Here is a 22943-nt window from a genome sequence, read left to right on the forward strand (position 1 = left end):
TCCTTGCTGAAAAATTATTTCTATCAGAAAGACTCAGGGAGGTACAATGAAAGTTAACACACATTTTAATCCATCAAAGGATATACAAAAGGCATAAGCAACAATAAGACAGTCTTTGGCATAGGCCCCGTCCTCGGTCCAGGTCACCGAGTGTGCAGACCCTTTCAGATCCTGACGGTATGAGACGGCAGGGGCGGAGCCTACCCCCTGGACATCTGGACAAGGCCAAACTGGTGGTGGTTAGGGAGGGAGGGTGGGAACATCGAAAATCGGCACCTGAAAGCAACAGGAAGGTGCAAAGTAAAGTGATTATAAAGGCTGATGCAGACTGGTGATTGGTCGGAAGTGATGAATGAATGAGTGACGCATGCATTGAGTCTTCCTGACAGAATTTAACGCTAAAGCTTCCATTTCAGCTCTGTCTAACTGATTTAGCCACTTACATATGTCTCTATATTCACCTTATGCAGCCCCGCCCATTGTTAAACATTATTTTCTTCCACATAGTCTGTAAACTTCCGGTCTGCTAGCTACTGCTAATTAGCTACGTCAGCAGGGACCTAAAGAGGTCAGGGGTCATTGAAAGGCCTTGTAATACACCCCCTTTGAGCTTCCATTCATCCTGAGGATCTCAGGACTCTCTCAGCAATGGCTTCAGAATTATTTGATTTCTCCTGCTACTGAATTGTGGCTGTGTGGCTAACACAACCTTTGGAAATCCCCATATTATAGTTACCTTGGTTACCCTTACTGGGAACGGTCTGTGATGATATGTTATGGCAGAGCTTGACATTAGCAGTGGCTCTTTTATGATGAGGACAAGGAGGCTAAGCTTAAAATGATATTCAATTAAAAGCCTGCCAGGTTCAATTGAAGCATCTTCATCATCTGCTCTATCCCCTGCCCGATCTCATCCCTGTTTACAGTCTGACCATTACTACCCTGGGAAGCCTGTGCAATCAGGGATTGATTAGTTCTGTCTGGGGATCAATGACAGAACCACATGGGCGCTCGGCAGGTTTTCTATGACATTTTCCGCTCAAAGAAAGCTGGATACACCAACAGCACGTTCTCGTTCTATCAACATATTTCAAACAAAGTCATGCCTTTAACCCTTAAAGGTGTAGGTTTCTGAACATTCTAAGTTCCGCAACAATTGAAGGTTCTAAAATTCTATGTTGAATTCAATGAACCCAGATATTCTTTAGAACGTTCATTTCCCAACATTCCCGTCACACCGGTGTGACGGTACTCCTTTAAGGGTTAAGACCAGTGCCATTCCCGTCACATTGACTTATTTGTAATTCACAACATTCTCAATGATATTAAACAACTTATACATGTTTCTATAATGTCGGTTAGGATATTGTTTACACTGTATGTAGCCACATATCAAATATTTGCCGTGGTTTGTCTATGCGGACAGCTCTTATTATGGCGTTTCCCATAATAAACACAAGTAGTCCCAAGGAGAATGCCTGCTACTTTGGCCTTAGCAGTAGAATGAAATGCTCGATCAGAGTGCTAATCTCACTGCTGGGAGCCCTCTGCGCGGCCAGCACTAATGTTTACGGTCCCTGTCCGACCCTGCTGCGCTAGCACGTTAGCATGGCATTTTCATAGTCGATTGTGATCCACAGCATTAATGACCTCGTCGTGGAAATAAATCTGTTTTTTAGTCCCAGAGGTTATTTTAGTATTCGGCAAGTGTATGTGTGTGAGCTTATGAATAGATGCTGCTGTATGAGGGATGGATAGATGGGCAGATGGATAGATGCATATGTAATAGATACACATTTATTTACAGATATTTATAGAAAGATAAACAGACAGACAAACAGGCAGATAAGGAGATACATAGACGGTAGCATTAATGATACCCTCTTCATTTTAGATGACAATGAGGTCATTAACAGCTAAACCAAGTACTGACCCATTTAGACAGAATTAATTACTGCCATATTTCTAAAACACACGCTAGTGTGGTGGGGAGAGTTTATTTAAAGAGATGTTATATAAGGGGAAGGAAGTCATGTTCCCATAATCGAAATATCCACTGGCTGCCCCTTTTAGGAGCCTGTGCAGGCAAAAGCAACTGCTGTGTCAAATGTAGCCACCCCCTACTGCTCTGAGCGCTGATGGCAGGACTTGTTTCTATGTGTGTGTGTATGTGTGTGTGTTGCCTGTCTGTGTCTACATGTGTGTTTGTTGCTTGCATGTGTATGTTTGTTGCCTGTCTGTGTGTGTGTGTGTGTGTGTATGTGTGTGTGTGTGTGTGTGTGTGTGTTTGTGTGTTGTGTGTTGTGTGTGTGTGTGTGTGTGTGTGTGTGTGTGTGTGTGTGTGTGAAGCAGTGGGCAACTCAGGGGGTGTGGGGGGGGTCATGCTTCATCTATGCGAGTGTATTTTAGGTGGAGGTGATCTCAGGAGGCGGCCAAAGCTCTCTCCAGTTAATGTTGTGTGCATTCAATTGGTCACACATGCGAGTCTATTACCAAGAAATGATCGCCAGGAGACGACAGTCGCCGAAGAAGGACCAGAGATGGAGAGAGGAAGAGGCATTGAAAGAGGGAGAGACTTTAAACGGGAGATTTGCAGTGAGACAAGAGAGAGTGGCAGACAGGGATACAGACAAATAGATGACAAGGCATAATGAGAGAGATGGATAGCTATACAGGGAGAGATATACAATGATGAAGAGATGGATGGATAGATATAGATAGACAGAGAGAAAGGAATGGATAGATAGAGGGAGATAAATAGATAGACAGAGAGAGAGAGATGGATAGATGGAGAGGGAGCGATATAGCTAGAGAGAGAGAGAGATGGGACTCTCTATAAGGGAATGCAATCTAATAGAGACTTAATGAGTCCTGTAGGCTGGCTGTTGGCGGGGAGGGAAAGTGCTGAGGCGTGAAGCCCCTGTGGGCCAATCTGAAGCACACACACACACACACACATACACACACACACACACACACACACACACACACACAAACACAGGGCCATCCACCAGGGCCTCTTGTAGACACACACACACACACACACACAGGGCCATAGATCACACACACACTCACACAAACACACACACACGGCCATAGATATCACACACACACACACACAGGGCCATAGATCACACACACACTCACACAAACACACTCACACGGCCATAGATATCACACACACACACACACACACACATACACAGGGCCATCCACTGGGGCCTCCTGCAGACACAATCACACCTCATTGGAGCCACAGGGATTAGGAAAGCCTGCCTTGTTTAATTGTTTACTTGTTTACTTGTTTACTCGTTTGTAACAGCAGAGGTTTTCCTCTTCTACTCTCTCTTTCTGTCCTACTCGACATTTTCACTTTTTTTTTTTTTCTAATGCTGCCGGTTGGATTCGAGACGGATAAACAAATAAACAACTGTGAATCGGACATGTTTGGGTTTGTTTGTGTGTGTGTGTGTGTGTGTGTGTGTGTGTGTGTGTGTGTGTGTGTGTGTGTGTGTGTGTGTGTGTGTCATATTTTTGTATTATAATGCTGCCAGTCAGATGCAGTGACTAAACAAATGTAAATCAGTCCATCACTGTGTGTGAGAGTGTGTGTGTATGTGTGTGCGTATGTATGTGTGTGACTCTCAGGTGGAGACGGGTGGATGCCTGCTAGACGGTACTGCCTGCCACGTGGCGGCATCTTTGATCCAAACAGTCACTGACTGCAAGATTAGATCTGTGCCTGGCAACCATCCCATAATAACAGTTGGCTTAAAACACACACACAAAAAAAAAATACCTCATCAATATGAACCAAATAACTGTGGGGGTGCTTTTTAGTATGCTATACAGAATGACTTAGAGTAAATATTTGAAAACTTGGTTTAATGCCTGCAGGTGTTTTCTTTGAGGCCGTCTCTCTTCTCATTGTGAATGTTTGTGTTTAGCACAAAACAACACAAAACAAACACATAACACAAACAAATAATATTGCAAGGTCAGGCAACTGAAACAAAAAAAAATAATTCTAGGAAAGCTATTCAGTGTGTAACTAAAGTGTGGCCCTGTGTGTGTGCGTGTGTGTGTATCCCAACCTCTGGGAGAGGCCCTTTCAAGCTAAATATTAAGCAAAACAAAATAGACTGGTTAGAATAAAAAAGCAGATTATTATTATGGGTCAAAGCAGTGAATCAGTGGGAGCTAGGGCTGTCACAATATAAAAATTTCAGAATACAACTATCATGACAAAAAAAAAATCACGATAACAATATTTTTGCAATATCTATAGCAATCGATACGAGAGCAAAACAATCACCTAAAACATGTTGATTTCATTCAAATTAAAATCCTCTCTTCAAAAACAGATCACTTTTCAGTACAAAATTCTCTGTGAGGACCCAAGGACTGCAGTGTGACTCCTGGGATCCCAGGCTGGAGACAGGTGACAGGTGAATACTGAAGGGAGGGATGAGCTACCTCTCTGGTGTGTTTCATTTGGTCCTTGGCTAAAATATAATGTGTGTTGTTTTGGACAAAAGCATCTGCTAATCATTTTAAAGAGCAATGTACGAATTCATATTTTTTACAAAACCTAGGGACAGTCATTCAGAAGAAAGTGTTTTAAAGCAGTCTCCTTAATATACCTCTCCCACCCACAACGCGTCATATTAAGTAGGAGAAGGTTAACGTCTTAAATTGGCGCTGTTGTCATTGTGGGTGTAGATCAGGGGTCTCCAACAAGTAACTTGTGAGCTACCAGTAGCTCCCCACCTGTTTTTGAGTAGCTCTCAAAATAAGGTTTATGGAAAATGTTTGCGAATTTGATAACAAAGTCACTTAATAACCTCATAAAATTCCCATCAAATCAAATTCCCAATCTACAAAGATAGAAGGTAAAGGAACTGAAAGGACCATTAAAATGCATAAAACATATTCAACTGTTCTGGGTGGAGATCAGCTATGTGAATACATGCTAAAACTAATTAAAAAACATTAGTAGCTCTTGGCCATGTTAATTTTGTCAAAGTAACTGTCATGAGCTCTCTCTCTGCCTGGTAACACGCGCTGATTAAAGTCTGATGACCTCCACCTGTTCCTGCTCTGCTCTGCCTCACCCTCGTTTACCTACCAGCTGCACTGCATTCACCACTCATCATGCCCTGTATATAAAGCCTTGCTTTTCAGTCTACACTTGTCAGATCGTCTGCAAACCCGCACCAGTTACCTGCCTGTCTTGGAAAACGACTCTGACTCTTTGCCTGTGAACCCAGACCCGCTCGACTACTTCTTTGATCTCCAGCCCCGGTAATCTTGACCTGCCTTCCGTCTCTCTTCTACGAATACAGCCCAGCCCTTGACTACTGCTGCTTCGTTTCAATTGCTGTTGTGTGTGTGTTTCCCCCAGGACTTCCCGGATCATCCAGCTCCTGCCATTGCTGCTCGGCTATTGGGGGAACACACACACGCAGACTCTTGGAACTCCCGGAACCCCTGTAACCCCCAACCCTTAAATAAACATTCTAACGTGACGCTTTTGTGGTCCTTGTCCTGTTTGGTGTCTGACAGTAACTCTTGGAGGAAAAAAGGTTGGAGACCCTAGTCTGATCAGGGGTGAGAGATAGAGTTTGTTGGTTTTATGGAAAGTCATAATGGTTATTGTGTTTCTGCTGGTTGCACTAATTCTAGCCTGTCAACACATCACATCCAACATTTTCCTAACAAGAAAAGCTAGGCTTGGGTCATTTTGTGCAGGTAGCCTAAATAGAGGGAACTTCACAGCCTCATCTGTCACAAAATGTTTACAGGACATTATGTACTTTCACTCATCATTTATATATACTCTATAGGGGTTCCCAACCTGCAATTTGCTCTTTAAATGTAAACAAACAAACACGACTTCATCACTTCAACTCTTTAAAGAATCAAGACTCAATAATATGACAGATCTGACAGCTCATTGAATTTGCCTTGACAGACCTCTCTGGACACTTGAGATTTGATCCGGAGCCCATCAGTTAATTTATTTAAGTGTGTTAAGCATGGAGGGGGACACTGTACCACAGACATGAACAGGCAAGTCCTCCACGAATGCCTACATGTCACTTACAGGGCACAGGGTAGTACATGAGATCCCTGCATCAGGGACAGTGGCAAACAGACGTGCCATTGCTCTACTCAACCTTCACATGCCTTCACAGATGGTTATGTGCATCAGGTGTATGGCTCACTCCCTGCACTTGGTGGTTAAAAATGCTCTGAGACAAAACAGTGCCGAGGAATGAGCCATGCTATCACAATCGACAAGAAAAGCACAGCATCGTTCAAACAAAGCCACCAAATAACTCCACCAAATCCAGGAGGAGCTTTGCCTCCCTCATGCCCTCTTACATGTTGTTCCACCGTGTGGATCTCTACTTTCCAAATGCTCCAGCGTCTGCTTAAGCAGAAAACGGCAATCATCGCCATGGGGACACAAATGGATTTAGGATGCTCATTCTCACACCACCAATGGGCCTTAGTGAAGGCCACAACTTGCAATGCTTCTGAGGATGTGTGCAGGCTCTCAAAGCGTCCATAGGGAATCTGAAAACAAATGCAGTAGGGCAAGCTCTGCCAGAGGCTTGCAGGTTTGCAACATCCTTGGAGACACTGCTGGTTGAACGATACCCATCTTTGTTGACCCCACTGGCCCCTCTTCAAAGCCATCCTCTTGAATCCCAGATTCAAAATGAGGCAACTGTCACTTCTCAGTGAGTCAGACTTCAAAATGCAGAAGACTGAAATTGTTGGTAACACTTTACTTGAAGGTAACTACATAAGAGAGAGAGTGACATGACACCGTCATAACTATGACATGACACTGCTAGAACGTGTCATAAATGTTTTAACAAATAATATAGCTACTAAAGGTTAATCAAAATTATTAGCATCAATTCACCTTTAAGGGTGCTCTAAGTGATGTCGTACGTTTTTTAGGCTAAAACATTTTTTTGTCACTTACAGCAAACATCGCCTCACCATCCACTAGCTGCCTGTCTCCTGAATACACTGTAAAAGAAAATTGATCTCTGTGGACAACCCAGGCTCCAAAAACAGCCACAAAACAACTTGGGCAAACCTTGCCCATATAAACGTAACAAACTGTTCCAGCAAATCACCAATGAGGAGAGTTTCAATTGCACGAGAGGAAGGGGGAGGAAGTAGCGAGCTAGCTTTCTGTTTTGTTTGAACGTCAACAGAAGTGACGTTACCCAGCATTTCTTAGAGCGCCTTTAAATGAATTCTATCCATTTAACTTTTCACTCAGTATATATTATTCACCGTTGCAGTACTGATAGTCGCTTGGGTGCATTGTAGCCTACAAAAACAAAATAGCTGCACCACGAGTAGCAAAAATGTAGCAATGTAACATATACATGTAACACATTGTACCACTGCAGGAGACATTGTGATGCTTCATCATGCTGAGCTCATTATCTTTGCCCATTTAAACACAACCGCCATCCTTTGGGTCCATGCGCAGCTATTTACATTTTGATTGGGGAAATGGAAGTAATTTTACCCAACAAATACTCCTAGGTGTGTCATGTCGCTCAAAATATTAATGACGAGAAAAAAAACAATGAGATGGAATGAAATGGAGTCTGCGGTGTTGATCTGGCATGGCAACAGACCCTAGTGTTGTGTGATACTGTTTGTCATATTTCTATTTCCACCTTCAACCCTTACAATGACTGTCAAAAAACATGCACATCAACCTCCTCTGGGTACCATTGAAGAGACTCGCATCTTCTGGACAGAATCTCACTGGTTGCCTTTCCTTGTGTACATTTTGAAACTTTCTTCCTGTAAGAGTCCCCCCCCACTCTGTTATTAATGTTAGACTGACCCACTTTTATTACACTCAACCCAAAAAATAAAATAAAGACAACAGTAATATTTTTCATTCAGCCTCTGTAAGTATGCTCCCTAAATCCCCTCCATGAGTGTATGTATGTATGTGTGTGTGTGTGTGTGTGTCTGTGTCTGTGTGTGTGTGTGTGTGTGTGTGTGTGTGTTTCTTGGTACGCTAACTGTCTGCATATCTGTGTAAGATATAAATGCCAGGGAGTGGATGTTTGTGTTTGTTTTATAGTGACAACTGTTTTTATACTCACTGCACTCTGTCTCAATCATACAAACTGTATAAATAATCATCGGAATGCATTTGTTTATTAGTTTATTTATAATTATTTATATATTTTGACAAACAAACAGAACTCATGAAGTCAGCACATTTGCCTACATTTCCATATGGACAATTTGCAGCTCTGAACCAGGCCTTTGGTTAGAGTGTACACGGTGCGATGTATTATGCATGTGGCGCTTCTGGGATGAATAATGTGCAATGCCTTTGGTCTCTATTTGCCCCCTAATCCAGAGGGCCAGCCGATAGACATCCATCTGTTGCCTGATTGGAGGAAATGGCCAGCCGATAGACATCCATCTGTTGCCTGATTGGAGGAAATGGAAATTACTGCTCCCCCCGCATATCAAATCTAATTGGCGTGGGTCTTCAAACAGACACCCACTTCCTGAAGCATCTTTATCAGACTGATAATGTGATTCCGATTCGGTTATAGCGCCGCCATTCATAATGAGTCCGTCAGGCAGAAATAAATAAATATATTTTGCGGCAAATTTCAGAATGTGGGAAATGGAATATAAATAAGTATTTATACGTTTTTTTTTTGTTTTGTTTTTTTCCCAGAGCTGCCCTTGTTAGCGTTGGTGTAACTCTCCCTGTCCTCAGTCACCTTGTAAGCTATTCAATGTGGGCTTTGCATCCCAAACAAGCTTCACCCCCCTGGGCTAGGACCAGGAACACATGCATTTCTTATGAGAGTCTGTGCTGTGTCAATAGAGTGAGAAGAAGGAAATCCAATAATCGGCTTCAAAGTGTTTTTTTTCTTCTTTTTCTTTCCACACCATGGCTATGCTACGGTGGCCGAGAAGGGCCATAACACATGCAACTTATGAAAACACATGCAAATCAACAAAACACATGCAAATCATGTGCACGTGAGGTAAAATCGATGCAAATGTTTTCAGAATTTGCAGGCGTTTTCTGAATATGCAGATGTTTTTGTCATTTGTAGCACACGTGTTGTGAAATCGATGTTGGTGTTTTATGAATTTGGAGGTGTTTTATGAATATGTAATTGTTTTATGAATATGCATTTGTTGTGGCGTTTGCATGTGTTATGGCCCTTCTCGGCCACCGTACTATGCAGCTCTGCCCGTGGATCAGCATGCTATAAATTGAGTGACGAGTATCCATGCGATTGACATTTACCATAGACCTACGTCTTACCTGGAACTGGTCAAGCATAGTGTATGTCCACTTATGTAATTTTGTACGGGAGCAGTGTTCCCTCAACATATGGAAATATGTAATACGAAATGCCATTGTGAGGGAGGTCAAACTTTAAATTCCAATTTTGGAATATGCACAACAATCTTGTATTGCCCATGATATATTTGTCAAAAAAATATATTATCTGTCTTGAATCAATGTGCTATTGGTTCACTAAATAACAAAATAAACCCTGCCCTTTGAACCATGAATGTATTTGTGATATTTTCATTGTGATATATCCTGTCACATTGACCTCTATATGGGACATATCGCTGTGTGAAGTGCAGGTGGACTGGTGCAGGGTGTATTTTCTTTATTCGCTGAGGTGTTAATCAAATTCATTGTATTACACCCTTACACTTCTCCGTGCCTGTTTCAGTACAATGACGCTGTGGTGAATGGTGTTACAGTGAGAGTTTAAGTATATTGAATATGTACTGTGTATGTTTATGAGTCGTGTGAGTCTGTATTGTTGTATTGTGTGTAAACAGCAACGCACATTTATCGATGGGCATAGACCCTACATATTGAAGTGTGAGCGAGACAAAGATATTTTTGGGACTGCAGCCAGTTCATAGTCTCATTTGTTGAGGTTTTACCAGCAATATTCAGCAAGTAGGCATCTCAGTCAAAGGAATAATTGCTTTGGAATGTAGTCATTGTAGACAAGTTTCCTTCAGGCTTCCAACAGCCCCTGGCATACAGTATTTTTAATCTCTCACATACTGGAGTGTCAAATCAAATAGGCAAATCATTTTATGTTCATAAATACTGTAGCTACTTGGTTATAATCTGTGTCAGTATTTCATGTATGCTAACCTGGAAATTACCTTTGTACATGGAGCTAGCATAAAGAAACACTTTACCTGGATAGTTTGCCTTCCAAACCCCTAACTTTTGACCGTGTGTGTGTGTGTGTGCAAATGTTGTTTTAATATACACAAACCCACACAACACCTACACCTATGAGATGAGACAGAGCACTGAATTCTGGGTATTCTAAAGCACATTCTCCCAAATGTCCGACCCTGATACGCTGCCCTGCCCCTTGTTCTGTGTACAGTGTGCGGTGTGGTGTACCCTATGTATGAAAGGGAAGCAGACGAGACCGGGGTGGTGAGTGGACGATCTTGTGGGGGCTCATCTGAGACGCAAAAGCCGAGGCGGAGGTGAACCACCGTGAATCAGGTCACACACAGTATTGATGATGTCAGCGTGATGGTCTTTTTCCACCGCCCTCAATATGCCTGTGTGCAGCCCTGGGGTTATGAATATTTCTTACAGTTTGACAGTGTGTGTGTGTGTGTGTGTGTGTGTGTGTGTGTGTGTGTGTGTGTGTGTGTGTGTGTTGAGGGGGTTGGTAAAAGTGTGTGTGTGTATGTGTTTATGTGCATACGTGTATTTGCATTTATCTGTGTATCTGCCATTGTTAGGTGTCAATGTAGATGTGTGTGTGTGTGTGTGTGTGTGTTAAGGGGATCATATCAGCAGCCATGTGGCGTTCTCTCGACCCAGATTAAGATGGCTTGCACAGGCTGAGCCACAGACATTTGAAGTGACTCAAGGGAGCCATCTTAATATTTTATGTCCACATATGGTCTTAACACTACTACTGACAGAGAGGGACATGCAATCGCTCGGCAGGCAGGCGAACGGTGGGATGGAGTCTGTAAATCGGTCACGTACTGTAGGAGCACCACTTGTTTGTCTCCTGTCGCCCAGGCGTCCGGCAATTTGCACCACATTCAAACGGCACGCGGCTACTACTTTGGCAAACACATTGGAAAACACACACACATTCTCTTTCTCTCTATTGCACACGCACACACACTTTCTCTCTCTCTCACTCTCTCACGCACACACACACTCACACACACATCCACACACAAAGAAACAGCTTGAGCTGTGAGAGTAGCTAAAATTGGTTGCAAGCTGCCTGGCGCACCCTGAGCTGTAACTCAAGGTGAAGGTGCAAATGGATAGGTTTTACTTCAAATGTGAATCAGATCAGTGCCTTGCTATGTGTGTGTGTGTGTGTGTGCGTGCGGTGTGTGTGTGTGTGTGTGTGTGTGTGTACATACTGTACATACTGTACGTAAGTAAGAGGGAGAGAGAGTAAGAGCTAAGTTAAGTGAGAGCTATGTGGGTGTTCATGTGTGTGAAAAGAATGATTGAGTATTGATGATTGTGTCCAAATGTGCCCCAATGTTTCTGAGGACATGTAGACTAGCGAGCTTGAGTCTGTGTGTGTGTGTGTGTGTGTGTGTGTGTGTGTGTGTGTGTGTGTGTGTGTGTGTGTGTGTGTGTGGTGTGTGTGTGTGTTGAGCTTGTAAGTTCTGTTTAATGAGAGTGAAGTGTGATAAGGACTGCTGGTAGGGATTGTGAGGAGATGGAGTAGAGAGGAGCGGCTGATTGTGTGTCTCTGAATACTCGCCTCGCTGACAGGCCGGTCAAGGCCAGAGAGAGATCACAATCCTGCTGCACACACACACACACACACACACACACACACACACACACACACACTCTCCTCCTTGCACACACCCACACTCATTTACTCTCACTCTGCAGCAAACAAGTACACACACACACACACATATAGACAGTCATTTTTTTCTTTTTCACTTTCTCACACACACACACACACACACACAAACACACATATATATTCACTTGCACACACACACACACACACACACACGCACACACACACACACATCCCACATCATCTATGAGATGTTATCACTTCAGGGCCAAGACGAGCACCCCCTGTGATAGACTCTATCTCTCTCCATTCCAGCCGTTGCTGTTCTCCCCCTGCCCCCCAACGGCTTGTTCCTGTTAAATGAATGTTGACAGCTGGCTAAAGCATCCTAAATTGGAAAAAGAGAGACGCGCTGTGTCGGGGGATGTAAACGAGAGTAGGCGAGGGGAACTTGAGTGGAAACAAAAGCATTTTGTGTGTGGGTGCGAGAGTGCCTACTCTTTTGTGTTTGTATGTATACATGTGTGTGTGTGTGTGTGTGTGTGTGTGTGTGTGTGTGTGTGTGTGTGTGTGTGTGTGTGTGTGTGTGTGTGTGTGCGTGTGTGTGTATGTGTATGTGTGTGTATGTGTATGTGTGTGTGTGATTGCAAAAGTGTACTATATATGGTTTGTTTGGCACGTTTACATGTCTCTTTGTCTATTTCTTGAAGCCATTGATGACCTGCATTGAAAACCTGCAACACTATGATCTGGTACCATCTGATAATGCTGTGTGTACATCACAAAGCAGCTACAGACTCATTTCTTATGTCCTCTATTGTCCACTCAGGGTTTCATCTTTTCATGCCACAGATGTGTTTGTTCAGTTGAACACTGGGCGATCCTAATCTAACGACAGCATGTCGGAGATAGGAATCGATTTGTCCATGCTGCAGTACTATGGGCCCACGTAACACTGTGATGTCTGTGTCACCGCAAGAAAACAATTTAATTAAGAAAGAACTTCAGAGAGAGACTGAGATTGAGTTGAGGGGAAAAAAAGAGGCAGGACAACTGGACAAGAAAGAGAGCGAAGGAAAAGTGTAAATGACACTTAACGAATGAGCGGTATCTGGGCAATATCTTGGCAGTATCTCCCTCTCTCTCTCTCTCTCTCTCTCTCTCCTCTCCATCTCTCCGTCCTGACTGGGAATCTGCCCCGTCAACTGCTGCGGTGAAATGATCTGTGTCATTTACTCTCTCAACGGCCAATCCGGTGATCTCCAAAAGGTAATATTTTACCCATCCGTCTATTAACCATCCGACGCGGCCCATTAGGCCTCTGCTCATCTCTACTGTCCCGATGGCTACTGTACCACTGTAACGCTGTCCTGCCGTCGTGCTGTGGCCGATCCAGGTGGGTGTGTGGCCGACCGATAGTACATCTGAGTGAGTGTGTGTGTGAGGGTGTAGCCTATATATCAGAGACCGATGGAGCTCGTCATGCCTCTGATTGCTGTAATAAGAAAAGAGATCGTTATGTGCTCGAGTTTATTTGCCGAATGCTCATGCATGAAGCTATGAAGATAGAGACATTCCACACACACACACACACCCCAACTCCATTTTATAACGTTAGCAGTTGTGGTCAGCCATTAGGAACACCAGTTCCCTCTCTATCCCAGTATTTAGCAACAGACCGTGCATAGTGCATACTGAAACACTCCGATCGGTTCATGTGTTAAATTAGATTAATCACACGGGGCCACAATTAATCTTTGTTGATAGCTATATATAAAATCTATAAATTAGGCAGCTTTTTAATTTTAGCTTTATATTGTTTTATGATTAATTCTTATCAGCGTTTGATTAGCGACGGACCCTGAAGCAGAAATGTGTGACCTCAGCAGTTTTGGAAATGAGATGACTTTTTCCCCCCTCACACACACACACACACACACACACACACACACACACACACACACACACACACACACACACACACACACACAGGGAGTCCTTGGTGTTGCGGCATGATTAGGAAGGAGCATTCGGAGTAGCGAGGAACTTCACAGCTCAGCGCAGGGGTGAGGGAAAGAAACAGGCTGCTACGTAAGCTTCCCTTCCAATTAGCCACACAGATACACACCACGGCCTACACACCACACCCCAGCGCAGCTCACAACCTGCACTACACTGACTGCACAAAGATGCTGCGGGCTTTTCCTATCTACACGTGTGTGTGTGATTTTGTGTATGTGTGTTTGAGTGATTTTGTGTATATCTCTGTGTGTGTGTGTGTGTGTGTGTGTGTGTGTGTGTGTGTGTGTGTGTGTGTGTGATTTGTGTATGTGTGTTTTAATGATTTTGTGTATGTCTCTGTGTGTGTGTGTGTGTGTGTGTTTGTGTGTGCGTGTGTGTGTGTGTGTGTGTGATTTTTTGTACAGTATGTGTGTTTGAGTGATTTGGTTTATGTCTCTGTGTGTGTGTGTGTGTATGTGTGCGTGTGCGTGTGCGTGTGTGTGCGATCCTCTGTCTTCAGTGGTACGTTTTAATCCCAGATCTCTGCTCTGCCACTCTGACAGAGGTGTCATGTTTAAGCCTCCCCCTTCAATATCAAGAGCATGTGTGAGGTGCACTGGTGTGTGCAAAGCTCTGTGTTGTTTGTCTTTGAAAATTGGAGTCATATTCACTTGGGTTTGGTCACACTCAGGTCAGGTCAACTTCATCTAATGTTCCCTCTCCAGCTCCTTCGTTACTTCTGTTGGACAAAAGTCCAAAAGTTCCCACAACTAGGGAGGACAGGGAACAAGTTCAACTTCAACTTTGAAGCTTGTGTGGAATAGACATGAGCATGTGACATTCTTTTGTTTCTTTTGGATGTCTGTTTTAAGCGAAAGTATACTAAGTACCAGAGGTGGAAAGTAACGAAATACATTTACTCACGTTACTGTATTGAGTAGTTTTGGGTATTTTGTATTTTTTAAGTAGTTTATAACATTGGTATTTTAAATTTTAATTGATTACATTTTGAGTGAAGTATTGTACTTCGCTACATCAAAAATCCCATCCGTTACTTGAGGAAAAAAAAAAGTTAAGACTAACGAAAACAGAAAGGGAGAGAAAAAAAAATTGCGCCCTAAACCACTAGCCTAGTAGCCTAGTGATGATCAGCATGTAGCCTACAACAGGACATGAATCAAGCTGGCGCCATGCAGTCTTTCTGAAAGTGATGGAGATGGAGCTGGATCACGAGATGCCTCAGATTACATGTGTAGCCTAACCTATGAAAGTGTATTTTCTGCTATTTCAATGGGTTGTCTCAGTTCGTTTTAGCACTAATGATTGTGGAGATATTCAAGCAAACACCATGGGATTTCGTGTTTTGACGTTTGTGCTCACCTTTCTTTGAAAATACGTTTATTAGCAGTTGTTTCCCCTCATGTTGATGTCTCTCTTTTTCAGTGTTGTATAAAGTACTAGAAAGCAATACTTGAGTAAAAGTACAAGTATCGTACTAGAAAAAGACTTTGGTAGAAGTGAAAGTTACCTTTTAGAATATTACTTAAGTAAAAGTCTTAAAGTATCTGATATATACTGTACTTAAGTATCAAAAGTAATTTTCTGATATTTAATTTACTTAAGTATTTGAAGTAAAATTAAAAAGCAGAGGGCGGTACCGTCAGAATTTCCCCGGTGGATTTTAGTGCCCCACTCCGCCCCTGCACAGGCCGCTGAGGCAGCTAGCAGAGTGTTCAGCTTCACAGAAAGCTGTCAATGTACAGAAACATTTCTTGTAAATACGGCCACGTGTGTATGACGTTATCTTCACCGCTACCCTGTTCACCGAGTTCACCACTATCGTCGGGGTGGACTATCAACGGGAGGTCCTCCAGTAGGTGCTCGTGCTTCCATGGCGGTTTCAGTTGTGCGTCCTCCTCCTTTAGCAACAAACAAGCACTGAAATAAAGCATGCAGCGTGCGGAGCGTGCGTAATGCAATCTAGGAGCAGTGATTCGCCAAACCTCCCTAGCGTGCAATACGTGATACGTGCAATTTCTACTTAAGTACAGTAACGAAGTATTTGTACTCCGTTACATTACAACACTGCTCTTTTTCCTGTTTCGGCCTTTGTTTTTGGTAACCTGACTTGGCTTTCTTGGAGAAAGTCATTGCACCAGCAGCACAACAATTAGCGGTCCACTACTAGCGATGCTCAACTAAATAAACAAAAGATAGACTATCGTGCAGGCGGACTAAACCATTTAGCTCTTTAGCAAGGGAGAGTGGGAGTGACCTTAGACAGTTTTCACTATGTTTTGTATACAAAATCCAGTCAGTCCAATTTTAAATTTCGTCTGACATTCATTTTGACATTTAATTGGGAAGTTAAAATATTCAGGTAAAATAAATATATGGTGGAAATAAGTATTGAACGCTTAAAAATGTTTTTCATTAATTAGCCTAAACTTCCAGTCTATTCAAAATTTTCACCACACATTATATTAACACACATATAAAAAATCCAAACATAAGAGTTATGTGTAATAAAGTGGAATGACACAGGAAAAAAGTATTGAACGTGCCTACTGAAATTTCTTCAATACTTTCTGGAAAAGCCTTTGTTTGACAGCTTCAAGACATTTCCTGTATGACAAAACTTATTAGTCGCAGTATCAGGTGTGATTTTGGCCCATTGTTCTAAACAGATTCCAGGGGTCCCTCTTGTGAATCCTGATCTTTAGTTACTTCCAGAACTGTTTAATTGAATTTAATTGAATTGGCTGCCTTCAAGTCTTTCTGGAGCTTTCTCAGAGTGGTCCTTGGCCCTTGGAATTGACTATCCTTCTGACTCCCTGGTCAGAAATATTGCGAGGAGATCCTGTGCATGGCCGGTTGATGATGCAGTGATGTTCCTTCCACTTGCAGATAATGGCACCCATGCTGCTTACTGGAAGATTCTGATGTTTTGAAATGCATCTGTAACCAGTTTCATTGATATGTTTTGCAACAATAAGGTTGCAAAGGTCTTGGGAGAGCTTTTTGCTTTTATCCATCATGAAATGTTTCTTGTGTGACACCTTGGTAATAAAAAACCTTGCTATAGACCATCAATATGTAGGCTACTATCCAAGCTTATATTAATTTGCACAGATAGAAAGGATAACTACTCTTTAACTACTTACAGATTCCAGCTTGTTCCTTCTCTTTCCTTGCCTTAGTGCTTTTTCTTAGCGTGTTCAATACTTTTTCCCTGTGTTATTCCACTTCATTACACATGACTCTACTTATGGAGTTGTTTGGATTTTTTATGTGTGGATTACCTGAGTTATTACTAATGCCTGGTAAAAATGTTGTGCGTATTCCACTTTTCAAGGGCCCTCTCCTCCATTGGGGCCCTATACTTCCCACTCCCCCCCCCCCAGTTTGACACCCTTTAATCTGCTGAACCTTCTGCTCGTTTCCAAATATTAAAAAAATATCTGCAACTCAACATTGGCCTGCCTGCCTCAGCTGCCTGTGAGGGGCTTTTCAGTTGTGCTGGATTACTGTTCACTGCAAAGCGACCAAGGATGAGTGCAACTAACTTTGAAAATCAACTACTGCTCAAACTTAAAGGAGAACTCCGGTGATTTTTCACATAGATCTCCATTTCTCAACGTCAATGAATACTGTCGGTATGAACAAAACTGAAACAATCGGTTTTACCTAGCTCGAGTTGCTACAGCTACAGCGCTACACACTGGGAGCATGAACATGGCTGCCTTAGCTGCTGGCTGCAGCAACTCGAGCTAGGACTAAAGTCATTTTAGGCAAGTACCTCCACTCCTCCGGTGGCGGCGGAAGTAATTAGTTAATTGGCCATTTAAAGCCGGCTTTTCTCTATGCAGGGGTTCAAAGTTTCGTGACGCGCGGTAAGGGGCTGATGTGAGTCCTGCGGTCAGGTCTGGTTATATAGTGGCATGTAGCCTAGCCATAAGAGACCTTAGATATTCGTATTTGTTAAATGTTTTGTTTGTCTTTTTCGTTTTATCTCCCGTCGGGTGTGACCGAGTGTCGGATAGGAAGTGGACTGTATTTTTTGATTATTTTTTGCACGTTGTAAATAAAACACCGTGGGCCCTCTTAACCTCCTGATTTCTCCTTCACCAATCGGGTACTCTACAAAAGGCACTTATTGGACATCTATTTTGGCAGAGATGTGTGTGCGTAAGGCTTCACGACACCAATCTTGCTCCAGCGGCGAGATCACAACAGATGATTGGCACGTTGTCTTCACAGCACACCACATAATTGGCTCAATGTATTCACAACACACCACATAATTGGCTTAATGTATTCATATGTTGACGTTTTGCCGCGGAAGGGTTGTGATATGTGTAGATAACTGCCATATTGGCGTTACAAACTAACCCCATGCATTACTATGGAGGATTTTTTGAGTGCTGTATCTCCTCATTAGAAAGTATCTGGTAAAATTTGTTGTTCCCCTAATTACATTTTAACTTAACTACTAGTACATTTTAAATTAACTACTTTTTACTGTTACTTGAGTACATTTTCAGATCGGTATTTTAACTTGTACTTGAGTAATTTTTAATCAAAGTATTGGTACTTTTACTTGAGTACAATATTTTCATACTTTTTCCACCTCTGCTAAGTACATTATTCCATGTGAAACATGCTAGTTATAAAAGCTATGCAGATACATGTGTTGAAAGGAAATGACATGATGAAATGTCATTTGAAATGACAGCTGATGATGATTAATTAATGAATATGTTGTGTGTGTGTGTGTTTGTATGTGTGTGTGTGTGTGAGAGAGAGAGGGACTGAATACACAAACAAAGTGCTACCTGTACGTGAAGTCCTTGTGAGATCCCATGTAAATGACCAAAAGTAACCAGTGCTGATGACGTCATTTTATAATGTAAATATGCAAACTGAGCTACAGATCACACCATCCATATGACCCTCAGTCAGGGTCATCATCCATCCATCTGACCTTCAGTCAAGGTCGCCATCCATCCATCTGACCCTCAGTCAAGGTCAACATCCATCCATCTGACCCTCAGTCAAGGTCACCATTCGTTCATCTGACCCTCAGTCAAGGTCAATCCATTCACTCTCTTCTAAATGTAAGGAAAGTCCTCGTTGCACTTTATAGTGGTATAACAGGCTCTGGCAATGGTCCTCTGTACTGAATGTGTATGTGGCTGCTCATTAACCTTGCATGCCATTCTGTGTTAGTCGTTGTGCCTACTGATGGCAGAAATAGAAAAAGCGAAATCCACTGTCATAGCGTGTGACTGATGCAGCATCTTCAACTTCACACAAAGAGCTGAAATTTTGTTTTTTCCCCTCCCAGTGATGCCTCTGATTGTGCATTCCATGAAGTTGCCATCAAAAGCACATAACTAAGTCTAGAAAATCTGCTCAAGGTGAAAAGGGATTGTTCTTCTGTTTGTATAGCAAATGGGAGTCTTTTGGTCGTTTCCCGAAGCAAGGTAAAACGTATTGATTGGTTTGTTGTCCTATGTAAATGTCACCTAATACTCACAGCGTTCCTTTTAATGTTAATTGTTTATTGTATGATAAGATGGTGTAACAAAAAAAAAACGTTTTTTAAGGGTCAGTTTAGTGAAATATTCTTTCATAAACAAAGCCCTCGCTCCACAAATCTGTAAATTCTGAGTTACTTAGCAACACTTCTCTGCTCGGTTTCTGCTCTATCAGCAAGGATGAGGATGGCACACACACACACACTGTCCTTTTTGTTCACACACACACCTAGTCTTTTTCATTCTAATGTAATAGTGGTCCTACTGGTCAGCATCTCATGCATTCAGGATGAGGGGCCCTGACCCCCCAGATCTGATCAGGATGAGGGCTCCTGACCCCCAGATCTGACGCTGATGCACTGATGGCTTGGACATTCTAGACCACTTCTGGACTTGTGAGGATGTAAACGATGCTCAGGGGATTTAGGTGAATGTGTGTGTGCATGTGTCTGTGTGTGTGTGGGTGTGTGTGTGAGCGTGTGTGTGTGTGCATTTGTGTGTGTGTGTAGGTGTGCATGTGTGTGTGTGCATGTGTGTACAGTAGGTGTGCATATGCTTGCGTGCGTCTGTGTGTGTGTGTGTGTTTGCGTGTGTGCATACTGTATGTGAGCATGTGTGTAGGTGTGCATATGTGTGCGTGTATCTGTGTGTGTGTGTAGGTGTGTGCGTGTGTGTGTTTGCGTGTGTACTTATGTGTGTGTGTAGTTGTGCATATGTGTGTGTGTGTGTGTGTGTGTGTGTGTGTGTACGCTCATCCTCAGTGGGTGTGCGCAGCTTGTAGATGGAGACCTCAGGAGTGGAGGCTTCCTTCTGAGCTGATGAAGCGGATGCTGCTGTGCAGTCTAAGGGGATGTGAGTGATTGGAGTGGGGGGTTCAGATAGGGGTGTAGGGCGTCATCAACCACATGCCTGTCCTGGGAGGACTGATGGGCGGCTTGATTAATACCTGTTTTTGCCTGAAATGAACCTGAGGAATTGGATTAAGTGTGTGTGTGTGTGTGTGTGTGTGTGTGTGTGTGTGTGAGGGGACATATCTCTGTGAGTGTGCGTGTTCACATTGATGGTTGGTTTGTGTGTGTGTGTGTGTGTGTGTGTGTGTGTATGTATGTGTGTGTATGAGTGTCGGTGTATTTGTAGGAGGATGCATGTTTCTTCCTGTTTGTGTGGGGGTTGTTCATGTTTATTTCTCTCTGTGTATGTGTGTGTTTATGAGAGTCTCTGTGTGCGTGTGTTTGTGAGACTCTGTGTGAGTGTATGTGCTTGTGTGTTTGTGAGAGTGTGTGTCCGTGTGTCGGGGTATACTCACACACTCATCTGGAGTGCCAGGTAACCACGCTGCTGCTGCTGAGGATTTCTGCGCCACCTGATTGGTGCGTCCGTAGGAGGGAACCAATAGGCTAATGAATGCTAATCCGCTCTCTATTCAGCAGGGCTGTTGTCCGTGGTGACCACTGCTAGGCACTGAGAGGATGAAGGGCTGGGAATCTGGAGACACCAGGCTCGTGGACAGAGGCAGCAAACACACACACACACACACACACACACACACACACACACACACACACACACACACACACACACACACACACACACACACACACACACACACACACAGAGTCACTTCCCCTGCAGACAGACCCAGTAGAATAGTCATGACTCATATTTATTTCACTTTTGGAGTTGCAGAAATGCAATTTCAACATTTGATAACATTTACAAGGCTAATGATGAAGCTTCCCCTCTAAACTTTGTTCTGTTATTTATTTTTTTATTCCTAAATAATTATTTAGTAGAAGCTTCTGGCAGTTCCCATTCAACATCTTATTCTTATATTAGGAGCCTCATGCTCTGGGAACTTTCAAAATACTCTTTTTTATCTTAAATCTATTGTCCAACTATCCATGCCTAGAGGATGACAAACTTGCTTTTCCTCTGGTTATTTATTCCTTTGTGTGTGTTTTCCCTTTCTGTTAAGTGGGCTTTGCTTAGCATGCTCTTTTGCCAGCAGTGTCTTGCAATTGATAGTGGGTGATTTAGCCATAAGCTAAAGCCCAATGGCCATTAATCAGGAACTTAGCACTGCTTTGCTCCTGAAGGTCTGTGGCACAGGCACAGCAGTTTAAGCCAAAAGAGTTAAAGGTGTGGCAGACAGAGGAAAGTGAGAGAGAGAAAGAGAGAGTTTTCTGTTTATGATTGCTACTGGTATAATTCATAGTTATTCTTCCTCTTCAGCCATGAGACTTCATCAAGCAGTTTAGATAGATGGATAAGATGAGACTACAGAGTAACAGAAAGTGAAACAGGGAGAAATGGAGAGAGAGAGAAAGTTAATGTGTTATTAATTATCATTGATTACTCTAGTGCTCTATGCTCTGTCTTTCCTTTCGATGTTATATTGCAAATGCAAATTGTGTTTGGGAACCACTGCATCCAAACAGTCATGCTAATAAAGCACCTTAGAGTTGATCTGAGTTGATTAAGATGGAGTGGAGGACAGAGAGGGGGAGACAAATGAGTAAATAGATGAAGAGGAGGAGGAGGAGAGCAGGAGTAGAGGAGAAAAAGAGAGGAGATGAGGAGAGAGAGAAGGAGAGGAGAGAGAGAAGATGAGGAGAGGGAGGGAGGAAAGGAGGAAGAAAGGAGTAAGAGAGAGACAAGAGAGATGAGGAGAGAGAGAGAGGAGATGAGGGGAGATGAGGAGAGAGAGGGAGGAGAGGAGGAAGAAAGGAGGAGGAGAGATGAGAGAGGAGATGAGGAGAGGAGATGTGGAGAGAGAGGAGGAGAGAAAGGAGGAGAGAGACAGGAGAGGAGAGGATAAGGGATAGAAGGGAGGAGAGAGGGAAGTGATAAAGAAAGGCAAGGCCATGGGGGCACTATATGGAAGGGTAAGGAAGAGGAAAGGCTCTAAAGCCACTAATAGCCTCCCTGCCCATTCCTCTCTCTAGAGTATGATTAGGGGTCTGTTTCTCTTTCATTTTCGGCCGAGCGCTGGGGGTCCTCTCCTGTCATGGCAACTTGCGTTGGTTTGGGTGGTCGCCAGGGAAACATGCTTCAGTGAAGGATGGTTTGGTTGGCTCCTTCCTCAGAGATTGGGAATGGGGTGGGAGTGGGGGGTTACTGGAATGTAATTGAAAGTTCTCCACCCCTGTCTCGCTCTCACTCACTCACACACATACACAAACACACACACACACGCACACACACACACACACACACACACACACACACACACACACACACACACACACATCCACTTCTCCACTGCTTCAGAGGAGACCAGAGGGCCCTGTTTAGTCAGCCAGTGCATTGAGAGTCTCACATCTCAGATAGAAGAAAAATGTGTCCTGAAACTCAAGGTTACAGCAACCACGAGGCATGTTTCTCAAAAACAAGACATTTCTCAACTGTCATGCAACACAAACAGCCCTTAAATCATTTGGATAGATGTTGATTTTTCTCTCTTAGTTTCCCCTCCCGCTCTGTTTATGTTTGCGAGTGGGTGGGTGGGTATGTCTGCTTG

Source organism: Alosa alosa, chromosome 21 (genome assembly GCF_017589495.1).
Source record: "Alosa alosa isolate M-15738 ecotype Scorff River chromosome 21, AALO_Geno_1.1, whole genome shotgun sequence".
Lineage (NCBI taxonomy): Eukaryota > Metazoa > Chordata > Actinopteri > Clupeiformes > Clupeidae > Alosa > Alosa alosa.